Below are 23,429 nucleotides of genomic sequence, written 5' to 3'. Positions count from 1 at the left end.
TAACAGAGGCAGAGATGACTAAATATTTAACTTGTGTATGTGATGAATGATAGCCATTTGCACAGCCATAAATTCTAATATCCATGAATGGACGTGGATTCTCATCCAATTTCTCATTTGCTCTTTATAGTTTTATTTATTCCAAGATGGAGCTATTTGAGAATGGGAATCGCATGCTGAGACACACTTGGTGATTCAAAAGTATAAATTCTCAGATCTGAAGAACTTATAATCCATTAAAACAAAAGAGAAATAGAGTTTTGGGAATGGGAATGTAGGAAGTGAGCAAGAAGAATTGCTTGCAAATGTCATGCTATTGCCATGCTTTAAAAAAAAAATACATAAATCACATGAATTAACCTTCTGTCATGTCGATGTTTTGGCAGTTGACTTGGTCAGATGCTTATTTAAAATCAAATTTTAAAAAATGTGGTTTTAAAATAAATGTAAAAGGTAACAAAACACATCCGGATTAATAATTACAGATGGTGTCAGCAGGAAAAAAAATGCTTAGCAGGTGTTGACCCAGCCAATATTCCAACATATTTTATGTTATTGCCCAATATAATAACATTAGACAACGATATCGCCATACCACTTCAGAGGTGTAGGTATTCATCAGAGAGTCGTTAAATACTGGATTTTCTCATTGTTGCACAATTGCAGAAACAGTTGTGTTGGATATTTGTACTGATCCACTGAGAAAAGTGTCAGTGTTGAATGGCCCCAAAATGTCCTGTTCTTTAACTATAGGAAGCATGCAGAGGGTTGAAATTTAAGCCTATGTCAGCTGGTGAAGAATCAGCAACATTTTTTTTTTTCTTCTTTTTGAAAAAAAAAAAAAAAATACTGTCCTGGTTATTTTTGAGATTCTTAACTTAACAATGTTCATTTCTTGCACATTCTGTGTTTTGAAGTTGCTGTTGTCTTCCATCTCTTAATTCCCTCACTCAGATTCTTTAAGGATTCCCTTTTCCCCTGTCCAAACATGCCACTGCTACCTTCAGCATCACTTTAATTCTCTTGGATCATTTTAATCTGTACTTGAATCTCCTAACAGCTTAGTCTCTCCGGCGGCATTCAATTCAATTTTCTCTTCCTTCACTTGGAAGTGGACTTCGATCATTGTCAGAGCCTGGATCTTGCTGTGTGCATTCTCTCACCTCCTAGATTCAGGGTAACATCTTTCTCTTTTCTACCTCTCTTTTTGGACTGCAACTTGTAAAGCAGTGCCAACATGCCCAATTTTACTTAAATGAATTGACCTACCCATACACTTAAAGCAAGCATGTATTAAACACCGTGATGGATCTGAGCCCTACTGGTTTCTTTCAAGCTCAGAACAACATCTTGATTTACTACAACTGATACTTACTGCCATTGTCATTAGTACTGTTATTCTGGAAAACTTATCACTGGCCAAGACTCCCAGCCGTAGACTAGCATCCTGTTATGTTTAATGAGAGGCAAACAGAATAGAAGGACTCAGTGCTTTCTCCTCTCAGAACTTCATGCACAGAGCTGGACTGAAGATCACACAACGTCTTCTAGGAGCATCTCAGCAGGAATGGGCAACAGAGCCGGAAATTAATTCTGTTAGCTTGTAGAGGGTAGAAATTATTTCCTACCAGAATTAAGTTAGGTAATTTGACTGCATCTGGATTTTCTCGCAAGAAACTACCCTATGTAACCAAGTAACTATACAGTTCAAAAGAATGTTATTATGGCCCAGGAAAAAGCTGTGAGATTGTCCCCTCCATGGGAGTGTTGCAGTTGGTTGTGACAGAAGACACAGTCCAGCCACCATAGTTGCTAAAAGTTATCCTTTTCTTTTGTGAGAGTTAGGAATTGCAGAATAATAACATATTCATATTCAACAGCTAAATTTTGTAGGGTCTGCAGTCCTTCCTCTCAGAAGTGGCACTGCACTGGGTCTAGTAATGTGCTGGGTTTAGAGGGACGACAGTCCTGGATCAAGTATTCCACTGCTTTTAAAAGGGGTTTCCATGTCAAATCTCCTGTATTTTAAAAACCATTTTTACACAGTTACATCAGCACTCCTACAACTTCTTACTTATTAAATATAGTTCCCAGTGCGACTCCCTGGCTTAAATACAACAGGTACTTTTATGAAACCTGGTTTGAGTTTTTAGTGCAGCTGTGCAGAACTTTTGTAATGAAACCCAAAACCCGCCCAGGCTTGAGTTTCATTACAAATCTGAAACTCACATCAGGTTCTCTAAAGGGTTTGTCAGAGTTCACAACTCTAAAGAGTTGAGGCTCAATGAAACAAGTCTATGCTGAGTTATGATTTCAGGTGCAAGTCAGGGAAAATGCGGTGGTTTGACCCCCAACCAGAGAAAACCTGGTAGTTTAGGTTAAAAAGGAATAAGTCCTTGCAAAGGAAAAATAGGGGATGAGTTTCATAAGCTCTTGTGAATCAAGGTGATCAGGTTTTAGGCTGCAAACCTATGTAGGTGAAAGTTTCACCTGTAGTTATGATTGCTTATTTTGGCTTTCTCTTATTCACGGCTTCCCATTTGTTGTATCGAAATAAAATTTGTTTGGACAGTTCCGAATCAGTCACATAAAGGGGTAATATGAATACGTAACAGTTCCTCTGATCTAACAGAGAAGCCACTCATCAGAGAGCCAGGAGATGAATTCTGCACATGCTTTGACAACTGACTGGTTATCTCATCTTGAGCAACGGTATGAATATTTTTGGCTGTATATCTCCATGTCTGAGAAATACTTTTACCCTCTATATTAAAGCAACTCCAGCACATCCCTTCTGTGTGATGGAGCAGCGTATTGGGATTCCTGCAGTAACACGGAAAGAGCTGGAACATCTACAGGGCATGATGTACTGCTGTTCCCAAACATGAGCCCACTTCCCCAGCACAGCACAAGCAAACCATTGCAGTGCACAGAAAGGACCAGTAACGAGGGTGTGCTGTGGCTCTCTGACAGATCTGATTGCATTGACAGATCCTATGTGCATTCCACTTGTCGCATTGGCAAGTGTGTGCCAATACAACCACACTGTTACTCATACCAGTGCTGCTTGCTCAGAGCTAGCCTGTGTGCTTCCACATTGCCCACCTCTGGAGTTATGAGAAAAGCAGGTCTTTGTGCAATGAGACACTAACATCACAAGTATAAAAATATGAAAACTGTATCTCAGAATAATTAGTGATTGCTCCTGTTCTTGCTTTGGATATTTCCCCCTTTTGTCTTTCTTTTGCTTCATCCATCAACTGTCCAGTGAGGGTATTTATCAGAAACACCTTTCCATACTTTGCTCCCACAGTTAGTAGGAAACTTGCACATTTTTGTGGAATTTTACACCTTATGATTTTTGCTAAGACCCAGCTTAAAGGTCTAATTGACAGTAGGCCCAAAGGTAAGTTTCAAAACCATCCCAATAAATTATAAACCTTTAAAAAGTGGTTTAGGTATTGAAAAGACTGACTCTCATTAAAAGCTTGAGGTATATCAGTCACTTGCAAATCAATAAAATGAGAAACTTTTCCCCAAAATATGAATGGTTGAAGTATTTGTGGGTGGAAGCATGGTTTTAGAAATTGAGTGTACTGATATAATGGCTTTTGGTTCAGGTCCATTACTAATTTTAGTTAACTGTGAAGAGATTGATGCCAATTCTCATGTCTGCAGAGCTAGAGTATCAGTACGGACTCAGATTCGTGTCTCCCTAGTAATTAAAATATTTAACAGAAAAAAAGAGACTTTTTTTAATCTCTTCTCCAAGAATTATCTAAGAGGTTGAGAAAGGCAGTGCTAAAAAATAGTAAATCTGTCAAAATTCACAGAATTTACAAGCTCTTCTTTGTATCCTGAAAATTTAGTGGGATTAATCTTTACAGCTCTAATCAATGTAAGTGACATTCATTCTGCGGTCAAGTGTGTCTCTGCATATACTGAAAAATCTTAAATTTGACTTTGTAAATGTCACCAGTCTACTGAGTTGGACAGAGACTGAAGGTAAAAGGATGTTGTCCAGGTCCCTGCCTACCTGGTCCGATGTATCATAGCTAATAGGTGCATCATGAAGATTGGGCTCCAGGGCCCTGCATAGATCTGGAGTTGCTGGCAGTTTAAATCTTCCTTCTATTATTCCCTTTCTTAGCATTCAAGCTGTTCCTGACCAACTTCATGGTGAAGAGGCCAGCATAGGCTAGGATAAGTGAAAGGAGATTGCATGAGCTGTTGAACTCTTCCCACAAGGAGGAAATCCTTAAAAGGTTTGTGATTTTATTCAACCTCCTTTTAACCTCTAAGTTTAAGACCTGGGGACTGTTGTGAACCAGAATACAGTGTTTTGGCTTGTGACTGGAATTGGTGATGAGGAATGTCTACAACAGTTTTCTAGGCTGCAGGTAGCAAGTCAGCATATAATGGGTTTCCTCTGGTACGTGGAGCCACTTAGTTGTTAAATAGAACTGACCGTTCTAAACTCCATTTCAGAACTGGATTTTGAGAGCACACTGCATTACGTAAATAAAAAATATTGTCCTTATTCTTACAGCCACCAAGGAGATGGACAGATTATTGCTAGTAAAGCATTAATTGATCTGTGGATCCAACGTCCTGCCAAGAAGGATCCCAAAATCTACATGACGACCCATAACATTGGATGTTGCATTTGACTTTCTGCTTTTCCTGAGAGAAGAAAAAAATAGCATGTTGTCAGACTGCTCCCAATTAGTCACCCATCTGAGGAGAGCCTCTGATTGGTCTACTTTACAATCAAGAAACGTACTCTGGGAATGGCTGTTTGACATAGCATGTGAAAAATTGGACACAAGTCTCCGTTCTCCTGTTTGTATCTGGAGTATTTTTCCTTAAGGGGATTATCAAGTATACCATTTGTAGATTTTAAAGCACATTTTAGGAATGATTTTGGAGAGCTGTGGTTATCATGTAGTCAGCTGTTAGCCCCTAGGACACACAGATCTTTCCACTCCTTGAAGGTAAGTAGTTGTCCCTGAGGTCAGATCAGAAATCTATTCAATCTTTGCAATGGCTTAGCAACAGTAACAGAGACAGTTTATTTGAAAAATAGTAGAGAAAAATGAATCTGCATTACATTGATTAAACCTGTAATTTTAAAGAAAATTTAATACATTTCAGCACTGCATTTTTAAACAACAAAGATACAAGCTTCTGCTCATGGTGCTTATTGGAAATATAATGGGAATGAACTGTAATTGTAGTTATTCTGATTGATTAAATTTGAATAGGTTTTCAAATAATCTAAATAAACCACAGGGAGTGGGCATATTAGAGAAGAAGAGACATATAATTTTATGACTGAAACGCATACTTTGCTTCTTACTGTGAAACAATGTCATTTATGTGTAAATGCTAAAGCATAATGCATTTTTGGCCTCATCTCTTTCTTTATTAATTTCTGTATGATCACTTTGAATCAATATTGAGCACGGTTCCATCTAGGAACTGGTAAAAGTCTTTCACCCATTTCCTCCCTTCTCTTGTGATAAAGGAAAGCAGAATTTTTAATCTATTTCACTCTCACTTGTCCCCTTAATGCCTTGCACAGGCTTGTTGTGCCCAAAGGAGATGAGAATTCAGAGAGGGCTAAGAGAAAATCAGAGGTATGTGGATATATGTGGAGAAACCACAATGATTTCGTTTAGCCCCAACCCAAAATGACCCTTTGTAACTCTGGCATCAACAGAGTGATGAATCAGCATCTTCCTATGACAGCCGTAGTCCTGAAGGAGTAGTTCCTTCTCATGTTTCCCTCTGAGCAGTAGAGCTGAGGGTATGCAGAGGTCAGGCTGGAGCCTTGGCCCATAGTTTTACTGTGTGAATCGTAAGAGTATGTTCCAATCAGAAATAACTCAGTGAAAGACATAATTTAACTTACTTAATTATATTGACTCTTATATAGACCATGAGTAAATAAATATCCTGAATGCAAGAAACTTGTTTATGGAATAAAGCTTAGCTCAACTACAATTTGGTGCTTTTAATACATTTAGAGTACATTTTTAATACTTTCATATGGCCGAATAATACTTCCACATTGATTTTTCCCCTTATTATTTAATCTACTGTGCAGTGAACATACGACAATAGCTCATTGATTTATTGTGAGTGTAGCAATAAGTTTATAACTGCATGAATCATGCAGATTGCTCAATTCACCACATGCCTTAATAAAAGTTTCACTTTAATAAAACAGAGCTAAGGCAAATATGTCCAGAGCCTGGTCTGACATTCCTTATACATTACCCTGCCTCAGGAAATTATTACTATATATTTTACAGCAGCTACAGTAGGTTGGGAATCAGGATTAGAGCATAGTAACTACTGTGACATTTAGCAGAACTCCTGTGTATGCCATTAACCCTCACAGGGTGTACTGGCACCGAAATATTTTGGGACAGTGGTTTTCATCCTTTTTGATTGGTGGACTCACTTAGAAAAATTCCTGCAAAAGTATGATTCCTCGCTTACAGAATTTAATCCCCTAGCATTTTGTTTGTTTCACGGGTCCTTTTGAAGTAGTTTGTCGACATCACAGGGTCTACAGGTCATAAACTGAAAATCACTGTTCCAGGAGAGCTTCCATCATTTGGCTACACGGAGATGAATGTGACCAGTCTCTATTTAATTGTAATAGCCATACTTTAAAGACACAAAATAATTTCAGGTTACATATACTTCTACCTGGTATCTCAAACTAATTACAACAATTAAATCTCAGCAAGATCTACTGAAATGGATTAAAATATTTTCCAGCTGAGGTTGTAGAAAGTATGATCCACCTATTCAAACTCGCTCTTTGATTGTGAGAAGAGGCTAATTTTTAGGCTGTTAGACAAAAGCAAGCCCATAGATGGGCCGGTCTCCTGACTTTTTCTTCATTTTAGTCAGAATTGGTCTTATAAAATTTCAGATAGAAATAGTGAAACTCTTGTGATGGCACAGGTTTCAGAATATGTAAACTAATTTGAATCAGCACTGAACTCAAACTTTAGATGGAACTAAGGTAGGTATTTTTCTCTTTATAGCAATGGAAAAACATATATTCATTTCCTCCACCCAGCTTTCACCAGTAATGTCTCTGTACTCTTTCTTAATAAGTAGAGCTCAGAATATTAAGCACAAAATGATTCATAACATAATTTTTTTAACATATGTAATTGAGGTAGGATTTTAAAAGTGTTTGTCTCACTAGTGAACTCAGTAAAAAGAGAACTACATCAATGCTAAATAGTATTGAAAGTTTTAATGTCTATGGGCATGTTATGATGGTCTCTGCTTGCATCAAATTCATTGTACGTTGCTGTCCTCTATAAAAATGCCAAAGTTTTGATGTGAAGGGTCATAGTTTGGCAATTTATTTTATTTTTATTTGGTTGTTTTGGTTTTTTTTAGTAAGAAACACAAGTGCTGTGTTTGCAGCAGTAAAATTTTCTTCCCTTGCATTTTTTTCACAATAAGGAGGGGTTTTTTGCCTGTGTTTCTTCATTTTGAACATTGTTGCATAAAGGTGATGTGTTTACAAACAAAATAAAATAAAATCCACAGGCTTTACTGTTCCTAGTGAAACCCCCAATGGAAAAAAAAAAAAAAAAAGAATTGGGAACAATCAGTGAATTTAATAAAAACCAGCTCTGGTATTACTGTCTTCCAGTACAATAAAAAACTTTTTTTCTATTGCTAGGTTGTCAGTACTGCAAAGTGTTTTTTAATGCTTAAACCTCAGGCATGCAGATAAACCCAAGTAAACTGGAGCCAAGGTTTGAAACTGGTGCTTGAAACATGTCCTTATAACTATCTTCTCTGTCAGGGGAACTCTCTGTCGTATGGACTTATGGACCTCAAGGCACCCCCTGGCTATAAAAGAAGCAACTGTGAAGATTTCACTGTTATTCCTTTGTAGCTCAGTATCTGAATTAATCCTGCCATGATAAATCCAGTTCAGATCACAATGATAATAATTTTGGGCACGCTGCTTCTGGTACTAAGTGCAAAATGGCTGAAGGTCCACATGGTTCCATTGCATGGTTCCATTGCAGCCTGCTTTGCTTATTAATTCACTTTATCTCACTCTTTCTGCCTTTCTTCCCTTGGCTGTCGACTGAATTACTTTTAAGTGTTCAGGAATGAATTCTGTAACTGTCCTGAAACCTAACCACAAAGTGCAAATGTGTATGTGTATGAACCTAAATTAAAAAAATAAATATACTTGTTGACAGAGAAACATTTTACATCATGGTTTAATAAAATTGATGCTCTTTTGTAAAGTTGTGTGTAATCTGGGAAATATATATCAACCAGAAAACAAGAAAATTATGTACCAAGATATGGTTTATGAAGCAGAATGAAAGTGTACCCTATGTAATTCAATTTGGTCAGTCCTGTTTGGAGCTCATTAGGTTTGGTTTTCATTAGTAGTAAAGATGGGCCGTAGCAGGGCCATTCAACCTGCTTGTTTTGCATGGTCGTGTGGATGCACCCCCTATAGCCTCGTGTTAGTGCCAGCCTCGTGAAGCCAGGCAGTGTTGCCATTATTACAGAGTCTACAGGAGAGGTGTACCAAGCCAGCTGAGTGGGGCATGTGCAGAAACAGAGTGTTAAACATCTGCAGACCAGTTGAGGAAATGCTACAAGTTTAGATACTTGCTAAACTGGCAGTTCAGTGGGTGGGTTTTGGATGAAAATATTGGGCCTAAATTCTGCATATCTGCTTTAGTTTTGCTGAAGACCCTTGCATATTTTATTGTAGGTACTGGATTTCAATTGTATATACCAAACTTACTGGCTCAAATTTATGCAAGGAGCCAAAAGCTCAACAAGGTGTTGAATGTGCTTCTTCCAATGACCTGGAGCCCTCAGGATCCTCTTCCCCTTCTCTGACTGCAAATAAGAAAGCCAAAGCATTACAACAGAAGCTTTAATTGAACAGTACATTAAGGATATTGTGACCTCAACCGGTAACCTTTTTTCTGCTACATGTCTCTGTCAGTGCTCTACCAGTAACCCCCTTTCTGCTAAAATATCTGTGTTACTGATTGATCAGGGCTGAATTTCTATGCTTTGCAACATTTGCTTCTCAGGCAGATAATGTATTGCCATGGATGTACAGGCCATTTTTCACTGCACGTTTCAAAGAGAGAGCATGGCACTATGCCATGTTATGGCTGTTAGCATCACTATATCATCCCTTCAGAGTGGTTGGCTCTGCTACCACTTTCCAAGGGATCTCTTTCAGGGCATGACATTGTGAAACTAGAGAAATTATGTTTGGCAATAACATGGGCTGATGGCAAGATATGTCAAACAGCTGAAATTGTAGGCTCCCTTTCAAAAGCTGTCTTCTGCCCCATCACCACTGTTGATGGTTAGATTTGCTGGTCCCACCTTATAGTTTGCACAAATGGGATAGAAGTAGAGGAGCGAAGCAGGAGCAAAACACACACTGTGTGATGTGTGAAAAACATCCCTCAGCTTGAGCTTGGCGGTACAGATAGCCATGTGAGATGAAGTGAAATAAGTGTTCTTTTGTGAATAGAGGCCCTCTGCCCAGCCTTTGCATCACACTGCTTAACCTGGCCTACAGCCTATATAAAGATACATAGATTATAAAGAAAACACTCCTTTCAGAATGCAATGTGAAAACTTGTAAAACATTGCTTTTGTCCACACAACATGTATTCATTCTGGAATGTCAAATAAACACAAGGACTTGCTGAATATCCTTCCTCTCGTCTGGCATTTTTGGGTCCATACATAAAACTGATACATTACTAAGCAGGGCTAAGAAATTAAAATCTGTGAAAAGTAAAACATCTTAAAGAGAGCCTGTAAATTCTTTCCTGCATGAGAGTCCAGGAATCAAAGTGTGACCTCCTCAGCATGGGTAGAGAATTGGGGCAACATGAAGCCTTGATCTCACTCTGAGCATCGTCCAAGGAGATTTAACTCAACAAGATGGATCAGCTGTTATCTGAGCTTTAAAGGGTATAGGCCTATTAGCTCCTCTGCTGCCAAGTGAGACAATTTAAATATACTAGAAGTAACATGAAAGTCTGGTCAGGAAGGAAGACTATTTTGATAAAGTGCATAAGGGTTTTTTTAACATTTTTCCTATAGGTAAGTCTACTTTGCCTGATGAAATTTTGAAAAATTTCATTTCTTCCTTGTCCTCTGTTACATGCCCTTTCTGTAATTCTTTGCTTTCCATTCCTTCTAGTTCATACATGATATGAAAACATGGAAAAGTGCTTTTCCCAATTTGATACTGATTTCCATTCAACAGAAGTTCTAGAATAGGAAGAAAGCAGAGAAAAATAACATCAGAACACTGTTTTTTAAGGAAAAATGGAAATTCTCCAGACTTTTCTATTGCTTCCAAAAATAGGTATTTTCAAAACCCAGAAAATGAAAATTACATTTCTAACTATACCTTATTTTCTGTTATGTACACTGTTAAAATAATAATAATAATCTGTAGTAAGCATTATTCCTAATTTTTTCTTGAAGATTGCTCTGACTTTTACTTGCAGCTTCTAGGGCAAGTTTCTAGACTATACTTTCTTAAAAGCACTTTTTGCTACAGCTCATATGATATTAATCATAAACAACATTATATGATTCTCAATAAATTCTTTCTCTAGTTTTCACTATCTTTTTTAACTGAAAGTCTTTCCTCTGGATTTTCACAGTCAAATAAATGAAAGGTAAATAATACTACTAAAGGGGCAAAACACAGCTACTGTGTGGATGGTGATTTAAATGCTAAAACTAAACAATGCTACTATTAATGATAAAATATTTGCTTGCTTTCAGATAACCTTGGCTTGTGTTAACTATCGTAATAACTTCATTTGCAGATCTTGCTGAAGAAGCCAGTGTGAAGGAATCTCTCCCAAATGTAGTGTTTCTGGTTTTTTGCTTTTGCATTCCTCTAGATACTTGCTGTGTGCACAATCTGTCTTTGGGAAGCTCAGTGTAAAGCCTGGGATATGTCATCAGGAAGGGAAAAAATGAACTGAGTAGCATTTGTCAAATATCTGTGATGATTACATTATCATATGTTTCTTATAGGATGTTCTGCTAAAGAAGGCCCACTTACAAGGCCTCTTCCTTCTCTCCCATCCCTCTACCCTCACCCCATCAAAAAACCTCTTCTAGCTTCCGTTGATCCACATAATACTTAATGTCATTTTAATGCACGGCACAGAGCTGGCACCCTCAGGTTGTGAAAATTATGTTCTGGTATGTGATGTGGGAAGGGAACAAGTGAAAGATACTGCCTGGATTTGGCAAGGATATCAGGAAAGGGAATGGGAGTTGGAAAAGCTGTTAGGAAATGTAGATTGGTAAGAGTTGTCAAACAAAGACTGAATAGGAAGGACTCAAGGGGGAAACTGAAAGTTTTGTGGAGAATATATGAGGTGACCGGCTGAGTTTGAAAGCATCCCTATCAACCATTTCAAGTCTGCTTCTCTCTTATTTCAGCTTCTCATTTACTTGTCATTCGTTACTCTGGTGGTTTGCCTCTCTAGTGACTTTTTCCTGTGCAAATGACATTCCATGGCTTAAGTCAACCAGGTGTCCAGGTGCTTCCTCTCTCCTACCTTTGAATAACATCCCCTGAAAGCCAGGGAGCAGATAGGATACCTCATCATTTTCCTGAAGTCCAGGTTAGTGTTTTCTTTTGCATTCAGTCTTGTGGCACCCATCCATGCTTGGGGAGGCTAACACCGTTTGACTGTTTTCTCTTACTGCTGGTGCCTCTTTCAGCAACAGGGATTCTGTAAGCTGTTTTTATGGTGTTCAGTTTATTTCCTTTACCCCTGACTTTCAGAAAATCCTCCATTTTTCTTCTACCACATCCTTCTCCCTGCTGACTCCTCTGGCTATTTGTGGGATCTAATCTCTCTCTGCAATTTCCTCCTCTCTCTCACTCCCTACTCTCCAGTTAACAACAGCACTACTTCCCCTTGCCCCCTCGCTGGGTAATGTTTACTATGACTTAAGGGCCATCTCCTATTATCCCACCTGACTTGGCATCCTATTCTGATTCCATAAATAAGCGTGGTTATGAAACATCTTGGACGGGCACTTGGCTGGCACAGGTGTCCAAACATTCTGTTCTTTCATGGATAGTGTATCAGTTGCTTAGATCTTGCAGAAGGGAATAGGGGGACCAAGCCGTCCATATGCTTCTACTTTCTTTTTTTGGTCTGTAGGCAATGATTTTCAGATTGCAAACCCTCTGAGATGCAAGCCATGTTTCACAGGTCAGCTCTTACTATTTGTGGTCATGAAAGGGCTGAAGATGTCTAATAGCAAAGGTGACTATAAAAATAGCTCTCCAGAATGTCACGAGGAATTGGGTACAACTTTTTATTTCCATGTTACAAAAAAAAAAAGATCTTCAAAGGCTCTTTAAAAATAGTGAGCACAACAGCAAAGACTTTACTTTGTAGCACAATCCTTTATGAAGGATTATAATCAAAACCACAGCAGCTTTAAGACCAGAGAATAGAGAAAAACTCATACCAGGAAACAAAAGGAAAACCTACGTGAAACCCCAAGCCTTTTAATTTCAAATCTGTATGACTCATTTTTGTTTGGGGTTGAGTTCAGCCATCACCTTGATTTCAGTTGATTTGCTTCTCTTGTAGTTGTGGCAACACTGGAGCTCTCATAATGGTTTCTATCAATGGCTACACCACAGTCTCATTTCCAACAGAGGCTGATACTAAACATGCTTTAAATATGAGTTTCTCTCCTTTTTTATCAGAAGAGCACAAACTAATGAATTGACTAATGCTTTCTATAGCCTGGGCTCAAAGATGCTGAAACTACTATGTGGATATACAGGTATTTTCACTCTCAGACATGTTTGATTTTGAGGACTGAATGATGAGGTTTTGATTTTTCACATAGTTCCCATACAGACAAATTATTTGTCCCCACGGTTACTTTCCTTTCTGTGCTTTCTAAGGTGGACAACACCCCTGGGATGCTCGAGGAGGTGAAAGAGCCAGTAGACCAATCAATATTAGCAAGTCTGCAAATGTTGCCTGCAAAGGTCAGTTGGATGAGATAAGCTCAGTCAGATAGAGAGAAACCTCTGGCATAAAAGTTTGCTCTGTGCTTCATTTCATGTAATCACAAAGGCATGAGATGAGAGCCTACCTTGTTTCTCACAGATAATTTATCCTCTGATGGTTAAGCACTGTGGGATGAATAGCCTCTTTGCTTCCTTTTATATACACCATGGTTCAGAGGGAGCATCCAGGAGGCAGGAACATCTCTGTCTGTCTTTTTTGGGGAATTGTTTTAGCTGCACCTCGTATTTGAAGGTAGCAGTGTGAATGCTTCAAGCCCCTAAGGGGGGAATGATTACCGCTTGGAGGAAAAATCTCAGGATAACAGCACCCTGGAAGTGGAGCATAGTTTGAGAGACAGAATTGTGTCCTAGATGTATTCAAACTGCAGGATTTTGGCGCAATATGGGGGAAAAAATATTCTAGTACTGCGTTGAATCTGGTAATAATATTAATTATTTGTAAGGGGAAAACAGGCAAAGGAGAAAAAATACTATGCCAGTTTTTCCCTTGGGAAATTTCCTCTTTTAGCTCCAGCTCCAAGAATCTTATGTTGTTATCAAAATATTCTAGATTAGGATGTTCTGGTGAAGGGGAGCACTGATCATTTTTACTTGCTTGTTCATTAGGGGAATCCAAAATGTTTTAAAGAAAAAGCATCACCCTTTCTTGTACTGCAAATGGAGATGGGCCCATGCACAAAAATACGATTCTAGTTGTGGGTCTGAAACAAGATAAAGGTAATCAATGATATCTGACTTCAGCCTTACATCTGATTTTCCTGTTCTCCCTTGATACTATGACTAGTTTGTTTTTTCTCTCCTTTAGTCCATACCTCTCCTTTAGTTCACACCTCACCTCTGCGTGAGCTATGGGAAGTCACCATGTAATGTGCTCAGCAGAGGAAAATCTCTGGTGCCAGCCTTTGAGCTGCAAATTCTCTGTAGGGCATGAGCCTGCAGAACAGGTCCTTCAGCTGGCAGTCAACAACACGAACATTTTTATTGGGAATCCTGCTACAAACCAAGCAATAAACCAGAGCTTTAGAGTATGTGTGAGCTAATGCAGTAGTCTTCTTAAATGTCTGCATCACCCAGGACAGAATACCGGCACTGCTCTGCTCATGGAGGTCTTGCACGGCTTCAGGAAGGACAGGCGCTGGAGATTCATTTTGCCAGAAAGTATCTTGCCTGGCAGAATGTACTCTGGGAAGTGATACTGATTTAAAAGTTTAGACATACCATGGAAAGGAAACCATCCGTGATGTCATTAATCCTAGAGGTGTTTTCAAAGAGCAAGGCTCCAAGATCATTCTGTTTACACCCTTCTATGTCTACAGCCTATGATTTTCTGACTGCCCAAGAGTGAATGACATAGAAAAGTAGAACTTTTGTCGACCTTTTGAAATGGTTAATATAGGGACAAGTGTTGATAAAACTTTACCTGTAACTTCAGTGATATCTTGCTCACTGTGTTCACCTACCTTGAGCTGCGATGTAAAATGAAAACCTAAACCAGGCATTGAGAATAACAGAAAGGCACATGGTATGTCCAGAGACTACACAACTTTGCTGTTAGTCATTTATGGCATTTATGAATAGCATTGTTGGGGAAATGACCCAACACTGATCAAAATCACCAAGATAACTTGATCCAAATGAGCTACCTATCCAAAGAAATTTGTTGAATCAAACACAATTTGTGAACATTGAATTCATGTGACTAATCAAGCTCTTTTGGTGAAATATTTCAAAGAGTAACATGCAACAAAATTGCTTCATTTCTTGTCCGTCTGAGGGGATCAGTAAAATTTGGGGCAGCATCAGCTTCAGGCTCTAAGTGTCTACAATACAAGAGGCTGTATGTGTGCTGGGTGTCTAAGACCCCACTGTAAACAGTGGGGAATAAGATTTCATTCAGCTGCCCACACAAAGGGCTAATACCTTTAGAGATAGGTGAGGTATCTGAGACATCTGCTTGCAGATAACAAATATGGCACATGACTGTGGTAGATCAATGCCCTTCTGGAGCTGCTGGAGGTTAAAGGGGGTGATTTAGGGGGCAGGCATCTAGCCCAGGGGTGCTAGTTGCCTGCATAGGAACAAAAGAATTAAGCCGTGTTTAGTACAACCTGAGAGCACTAAGAGTGATTGACCTTATCATAAAACAGATCCTTCAGCTGATCAGCTGAAAATCTGTAGATTTTTGTCAATATAATCATATCTTTTGCATTATTACAAGTCTGTGGATATCTGTATGGGTGCTGTTTAGAGTGTTAACTGTTCAGCTGGTCACATGTAATTTAGGAGCTTCCTTTAAAATAGAGTCCCATCTCACAAACACAGACATTTCAAAGGAACATAACGTGCACTCATCCTGTGTTAGACTGAGACAGAAAATGGACAATTGCCTGATAAGTTCTTTAAAATTCTGTATAAACACTGGAAAAGAGCAGGGTCAGAGCACTTCCGCTGGTGTTATTAGAGTTTCAAAGACATATCAGGCCTAAAATAAAAATTTGAGAGAGTGGACTGCAGTCTTTTGTGTCTCCATCCCTAACACCCACTCAAGCCCTTCAGAAACCATTGCTCAATTCCATTCCCAGAGAACAATAAAAAAGGCAAGCTGTTAGGGAAAAAAAAAAAAAAAATTCTACCGCCTTCTCTTGTTCTCTATAAAAGACTGAACATTAGTTCACAATCTTGAATATCTGTCACCACATCATCTGTCTTTCTTGAGTATCAAGACACAGTGGGTAATAAATGCCCTCTAACTGAAAGAGAGGGAATACCCCGTGTACCAAATTGTCATAGAATTTTCTGCTTCATGCAACATTTTATTATGTTAAGTTAGTCTATACAGTTTTCACCAGAGATTGTTTAGTTAACCTCTGCCTCATGATATATTTGTCAACTCAATTTAAAAAAAACATTTTAAATGGTATAAATCAAATTTTTATTTTCCTCTTTTTCTAATATTTAATTACCTGCTCTCTTTTTCATCTTTCCCCCAGGCTCCTTTATTTAGCTCTCACACATAGATTAGCTGATGAAGAAGGCTGGCTCCAAATCCATTTCACAGGTCCTTTGAGACATGCCAAGACCAACCATTTAAACCATGTTTTCTCCGGCTAAGCAACACAAGGTTAATTTTCATGGTTGTCCTTTGCTTGGATGTGTGGTGTGAGCTTTTCAGTGCCACCAAATCAAATACATGAACAGTAGACCAGCAGTAACGATACAATGACATTTCCACAATTTCATCAGGAAAAAAATAAAATAGCCCACCAAGACTTTTGGGAGAAGTCAGATGAACTCTAACACTGTAATTGTGGTAGGCTAAGGTTCAAACGTGGGTGAAACACTTCAGACCTATAGTAAACCTAAAGTGGTGACCTCATGCAAAATAAAGCAAAACCATAGAGTTTGTTACCACACAAATTCGTTCCACAAACATTTCAATGGCTTTTAAAAAGGAACTAATAGCAGTGGCTATGTTACTGCTGAAGAAGAATTAAATCTGAGGTTTTGACTGCCTTCTCTTCGCATGTTTTGCAAGAGTATGGATGTTATACATATGGTACTAATTCCCTTACAACATTAAATTAGACATTGTTCTTCCTATGTGCCAACCAAACCCATCTCTCTGCCGGCTCCAGCCCACAGTTACAGTCCAGGCAGGAGGCCCATCCCAGCACAAAAAAGGCCTCGGTGGTGAAGCCATCTTTTGATTAGATTCTTGGGGGAGTTTCAGGTGGTAGTAAGCAGTGCCCATTGCCTTTCATTGCTTGTCGTGCTAGATCGCAGGGTCTTCTCTGATATTGAGCTGTTATGTACCCCATGGCTAGAGATCGTGATGGCACTGATGAAGGGAAGAGACCTGAACCTCAAGCAGTGCTGGACTTAATGAGACTACTTTCACGTTGCCAGGATGAGTGCCCTCAAGCTGTTTTGAGGCTTTCCCTGAAACAGAAGACATTTTGGTGTTTGGAGGGGTTGAGGGTTATTACTTGTTTGTTTCTATGTTTTTTTTAACAAAAGTCTACAGCCAGTCAGATAGAAACAGCCTGTGATCATTAACGAGATCTCAGTTATACATTTTAGACTATCGAGTCTGAATTATAACAACAGTTGCAAAACAGTTTCCCTCTTGTGTGGTATTTTGACTGTGATGGTGACCAGGAGCGGATGCTCAGAGAAGCTGCAGCTGTACAATCCCTGCATCTCACAATCAGGACATCCCATGATGTCCTGAAACAGTGCCTTTTGGCCCATCATTTGTAATAGCTGTCTCTGGACATCCAGAAATTTATCTAACTCTCTTTTCAGCTAATTTATGCTTTTGACATCCAAAATTTACTGTGAAGTTGAACAGAGCAATTTTGTCCTGTGGGAAAAAAAACCCAAAAGTGTGTTTCTGTTTGTTAAACTTTCTGTATGATAGTTTCATGAAGTGTTCCCATTTGCTTGTTTTGTGGGTGTAGTTATCTCCTATTAACTTCTTTACATCATTCTGATTTTCAGTCTCCATTCTCCCTTCCCCGCTTTATTCTTCTTTTCCAGTGTTCCTGTTAACCCAAAGCATCTATCAGCCAGGGGAAAAGACATTAATATTAGTTTTTAAAATACAATGAGAGCTTTCCTTTCCATTTCTATGGTCCTCCATAAGCTTCAAGGTAGCTCTGGAGTAAAACCAGAAAACTTTCAACACACCTTCCCTGCAGTGTCAAGGTAACAATTTTAGTGCTTCTTTTAGTTTAAAAGGTCTTTCAACCTGACCTAGCTGAACATATGTTTGAATCTTAATAGATATTGATGCAATTCATTGAAGTTACAGCTACTCTGTGTTAATAATATATTTTATTTCTTGTCTTCTGTCACTTAAGACCACACGAATCTGAGAGGAGCAATTGCATGTTGAATTTCTGAACTAGTTGGCCGTAAAAACACTCTTATAATGAAATAAGCTTGAAATAAGTCTATTTTGTTCATTATTCTGCTTTTCTCTAACACCAGTATTCTAACATACTGACTAGTATTGTGATTTTTAACACTGAGAAGCCAGAAAAAAAACATTGATGCTTGAGCACTCACTTTTGTGTTCATTTCTATTAATTAAGATGATGAAAACTTTTTGGCATGAATTCATTGAGAAGGATTCCAAGTCTAGAGCATAAGCTCAGTTAGCAAAATGACAGCAGAAAGGTAGACCAAATGATCATACTAAGATACAGAATAAGTCTTAGTCTAGTGCTTTCTGTGCATGCATATTTACTAGTGAGGAAAAGTACACTCCACTGAAAGAACTAAACATGCTGATTCCAATGGCAGAATACATCTGATCTATCCACGATCTCCTCCTTCCAAGGCTGTTCAGTGACCAATTATTTTCCTTTCAAAAATACCACGCATTTCATAGCAAATACATTTCTGCACTCAGGCAAGCCCAAGATAACAGTAAACATCACACTTCCAAGGTAATTCGGGTGCTGCAGAATTGCTGTTATCATTGCACAGAAATAATGCCAAAGGAAAATGATGATACGAACACAGAACATAGCAGGAAGGCATGTGAATGACATCTTAACATGTGGCCTCAATTCTCTCTTGAATTAAATCTGTTTTCAAAACTCATAAAAAAGAAAGAAAAGAATAAAACCAGAAACAAACAAACAAACAAAAAAACAGACTAAGAAGTAAAAAATACATACAAGGTGATTTTCCTCCTGGTCTTCCACCACATCTTTTGAGACATATGGTTACGCTCCAGCTTAGGCATGTAGTTTTGGTGCCTAAGTCTTGAGGGAGTCAGGGAAGAGAAGAAAGTGAGCAGAGGTAGTGGGTTGCATTAGGTACCAAGTGCTGAGTGTTCATGAGTACCCTCTTTCTCTATCCATCTCCTAGACAATAAATTTTCTGGGGACTGGACTGCCTTTGTATTTCTGTCTTACTGAATGGATTTACAAATGATAACAATAAACAATAAAATGCACCCAAATTAATTGATTAACAGTCAATTTTCAGTTAGTGAGTCTAAAGAGCAGCAACAGCGAAAGGCGTCTGCTGTGTCAGAGATGGTAGACCTCTTGGGACACATCATAAATGTGTAACACTTGAGCGTAGATTCAAAAGTAATATACAGACTCCCAGAAAAATCTCAGCATGTGAAAAGTTTCATAGTTTCCTCCAACACCTAAATGAAAGTAGACCTAGCAGAACACTGCAAAATGAATGTTGAGTCGAACTATAGCAATAAACAGGACAGGACAATCCTTTCTGAGGTTTCTGGAGGATAACTTTATGATGCTTGTGAGGCCCTGGAAGTGCTGGTGCCAGTGAAAAGACCATTATGGTGATGATGATCATCTGAAATCAGCTACATGTCATATAATAAAGCTAAAATTTGCAATGTTTTATTCTGCGTACGTGAAAAGGATACAGATTAGAAGAATTTAAACTTTTCGCTTACTGTGAAACTTGGTTTTGTGTGCTGGAGAAACAACTAGGATTTCAATGTATGGCAAGACATGAGACAAAGAGGGTTCGCACGCCTCGTGAAGCCCTGATCACTGTGTGTATCAGTGTATTCTGAATGTGGCCAGTGCATGAAATCTGCAAGTGCCTGCAGATTCACAGCTTCCAGAGCACTCTGTGAAGCACAGGGACTGATTCTAAGGGTGCCTATGATTCTTGAAAGACTCAGTAGAAAATCATTGGTGAGTAAAGGGGTTTTTTTTTAAAGATATAACCTTATAGAACCAGAGAAGTTACTTTGTGTGATAAGTATATTTTCGAAGAGAAATGTCATGCTTATCCTTTTCCAATGAGCAAGATGGGGTATTTGGGCTTTGCTAACAGTTGTGAAAAAACACTGTTTTGGAGCCAGAGGCTGGGAAACACAGACATATTATTTATGTTGTGATTTTAGCCAGTGTGAGTTTTGTTAAGAAAGCCAGCATAAAAGAACATTAATAATCACTCACACCCTCAAAAGCATAGGGACTGACATTTGTGAGTTAAAGACAAAAGTACATGGCTTCTTTTCCAGATATTTGGAGATCATACACTTAGTGCAAGTGCCATAAATCAGCTGAAAAATATATTGGCAAAACAGAGAAACCCAGATGAAATTATCACAGTCCAAGGCATCCTGTTTGATGAGGAAGAACACATATGATTTATGGACATGCATAACTTTTGTCACGTTACAACTGGGCTGTTATCCTCTCAGCTGAATGGAGAGGCCGAGGGAAACGTGCAATCTGCAAAGCACATTCTGAAACAAGCTGACTTAAATTGTTCTGCTATAGAGCAACTCCCTTACGTAACCCAGACATTCAGCACAGCTCCACTGATGCAAGAATCACTGTGGAGATGTCAAATGATGAGATGACAAGAGTTAACCAGAGGCAATCTGGCTGAGAAAAGGTACCTTGACTGCCCTTTTAACCAAAAAGAATTACTTAAAATTTGAAATGATAGACAAGAGAGTTTGTATGTACTTCTATCATTTGAAAATAGTTCATTTGCTGCAATCGTCATTAGCATTAACAAGCTGCAGTTGAGTGTTCAGACAAGAGGAAATGTGAATTACATGTATCCCTTGTAGCAGGAGATGATATAGAAGGATTCATTTTTCCAATCACACTGTCGCCTAGAGCCAAGGGTTCCTCTGGGGCTGTACTGTTCAATCCACTGTTTATGTTCATCTTTTATTGGCTTTAATCATAGTTTTGTGATTATAACTAATAAGCTAATTAAGTTCCTAAGTACATGAGACAAAACTGGCATCCAGGTGGGATTCATCTGACCTAATCTCAGCTGTAAGGCATCTAGACTCAGTCCTGGCTAGCATTTCTCTGTAATCAATGGAAACAAAGGCAATTCTGAAGAGAAAGTCAACTCAGTTATCTTAGGAAAATTTTTTTATGATAGGACGGGTCCTCTTCTGGTAACATCTCTGTCTCTACACTGACTGTAAAGTAAACTTGGATAACTAGTTTAGACAAGATGCCTACATTTTAGACAGCTAAAGGTCATTGTCTACTGTCACCCATGCGGGTGAGTAGTTTTGCAGATTTCCATGAATGTTTATGTGTTGATGACAAGGCATTTTCTTTACTGCTGTGACTAAATCAAAAAAAGTGATCAGACAAGCCTGGAAAGTTTAGGCACTTACATGTAAATGAAATAATAATAATTGTAACCGTAGTATTAACATTTACTTGTTATTACTTGTCTACTTAAAACTATGGAAAACGGCATACAAAAAATCCTGAGGTTTGTTATTATGTCATCTGTCTGCATTCAGAATTCATAGGAATTTTGTTAAACTGTGAATTAAACTGATTTCTTACAGACACATAGTAGGTACAGGCTGGTAAAAGTTGTGCTAGTGGAAAGGGAATGGAAACCACCCAGTGGTCTGTAGAGTACACCTAAGAAATGTTAAGTGAGAGCTAAAAAATGCTCACAGTGAGGGTGTCTGTTATGGAGATACTTTTGGAGAGCTCCGGCATTTGGTTCTAGAAATCTGCCTTCAGATTTCTGTCCAACTTATGCATCATTCATACCAACTAGGATGGTTTACTCCTATTCTGCTGGGTACTAGTGAAACTGAAGGGGTTTGCCATTGGTTTCAGTACAGCTTTTCACAGGAATTTCTTTCTCTGCCTGCTGAAAACTAACCCTTCTCTAGCTCTTCCCTCGCTAGAGTATATTTTACTACAAACTGGAGATTGATACATAAGGAACTAGTACAGCCTAAAATGGAGGCTGCCCTGAGAAGGATAGATTTAAAGAAAGCTTAGAAAGAAGTGGTAATGAACTGTTAGTATTTTGAATTTCTCTCCAATGATGTTGTAAGTCCAGTACCACCAAAAGCGGACTTTACGACACATCTTCTAGGTATTTAGTGTAAGTAAGGTGATCACCAAACAGAAGGTGCCTGGTCTTCGCACCAACAAAATTAGATGTCTAAATTTCTTTTTCAGGTGTTGGAGGCAGATTCCTCTGAAAGAGATTTTTAAATACCTGAGAAAAATATCCTGTCCTTCCAATTTAATACTATACAGCACCTAAATTAGACAATCTCAATATATGCTTCGGTATATGAATATATACCTAACCAGTCAAGGCTGCACAGAGAATATGTACCAGGGGCAAGAACTGAAATTGGATTTCCTGACTCTTCATTTCGTTTCTTAACCAAAACTCTTTTTCCTGGTCAATAAACTGTGTTAATGCCATTATTTCAACTAATATTTTAAGGCTGTATGAGGAAGTCAGTCTTTTCTAATAAATATAGAATATTAACCTGATACTGCCTCACCTTTTAGACTAAAAACATAGTGTTCCTAAACCTAAAAAGTCCATCAGGAGCCAATAAGCTGTCTCAAAACAATCTGTAAAGCAATTCTGGGGTACTTTGGAAACCCTGTAGTTCTGATAAATTTATTCTCTGTGTTGTGATCAAAATTCATTTTTTCTGAAATATAATGTACATTTTCTCACCCTGACATACAAAGAAATAATTATTTTGTTACATAGTGACATACAGTACTAAATCAGAGGATTCTCCCCCCGCCATTTGGGGGCTTCTAGAAAGTGCTAGTGTTGATTTTTTCCAAAATATTACACTGTTGTATCCTAAGACGCATGGAGCTTTGAACCCAGCTTTCCTGTGTCCTGCACCTGGCAGTTGATTTGAAAGGGTAATCTCCACCAGAACAAGAAGTCTGCTCATTAGAGCAAGCTGTACAACTGCCACAAGCTAACCAAGTGGAATTAGATTAATTAATCAGGAATTTATGATAGAAAATCAAGGTAAAATTAGAGAGTATATGGGTAAAGTTACCAGACCTGTCTACCTTTAATAATTATGGATTAATTACAAGAGTGAAATGGAAATGTGGTTTTTTCCTCTCTTTTATTCATCCTTTTGTTGGATTACTTAGTGCAGATTCAAAACAAAATGTGAGTCTCCATTGCAATAAAATTAATACATAGATTCTGAGACATGACCATTATCACAACATAGTATAACACAAACTAAAGCATGTAATCACACAGTAGCCTTTGCCTCAGGCCAATATTTTGGATTTAAGTATTAATTTATATTTTTAGAAGTTGACTCAAATTTGATTACAGTTCTAAAGAGCCTGTCATTCTTAGGTAGGCTGTCCCAACATTAGATAAGGTATCTAATGTTTAGTTATCCTCATTCTTTAAAAATAACCACATCTTTTATTTGAGACACTTGATCTTGTTATGCCTTTTTGTTGTTGTTAAACTGAGAAGTCCTGTCTTA

Source organism: Accipiter gentilis, chromosome 16 (assembly GCF_929443795.1).
Source record: "Accipiter gentilis chromosome 16, bAccGen1.1, whole genome shotgun sequence".
In the NCBI taxonomy this organism is placed as follows: domain Eukaryota; kingdom Metazoa; phylum Chordata; class Aves; order Accipitriformes; family Accipitridae; genus Astur; species Astur gentilis.
This window is presented reverse-complemented; position numbering follows the sequence as displayed.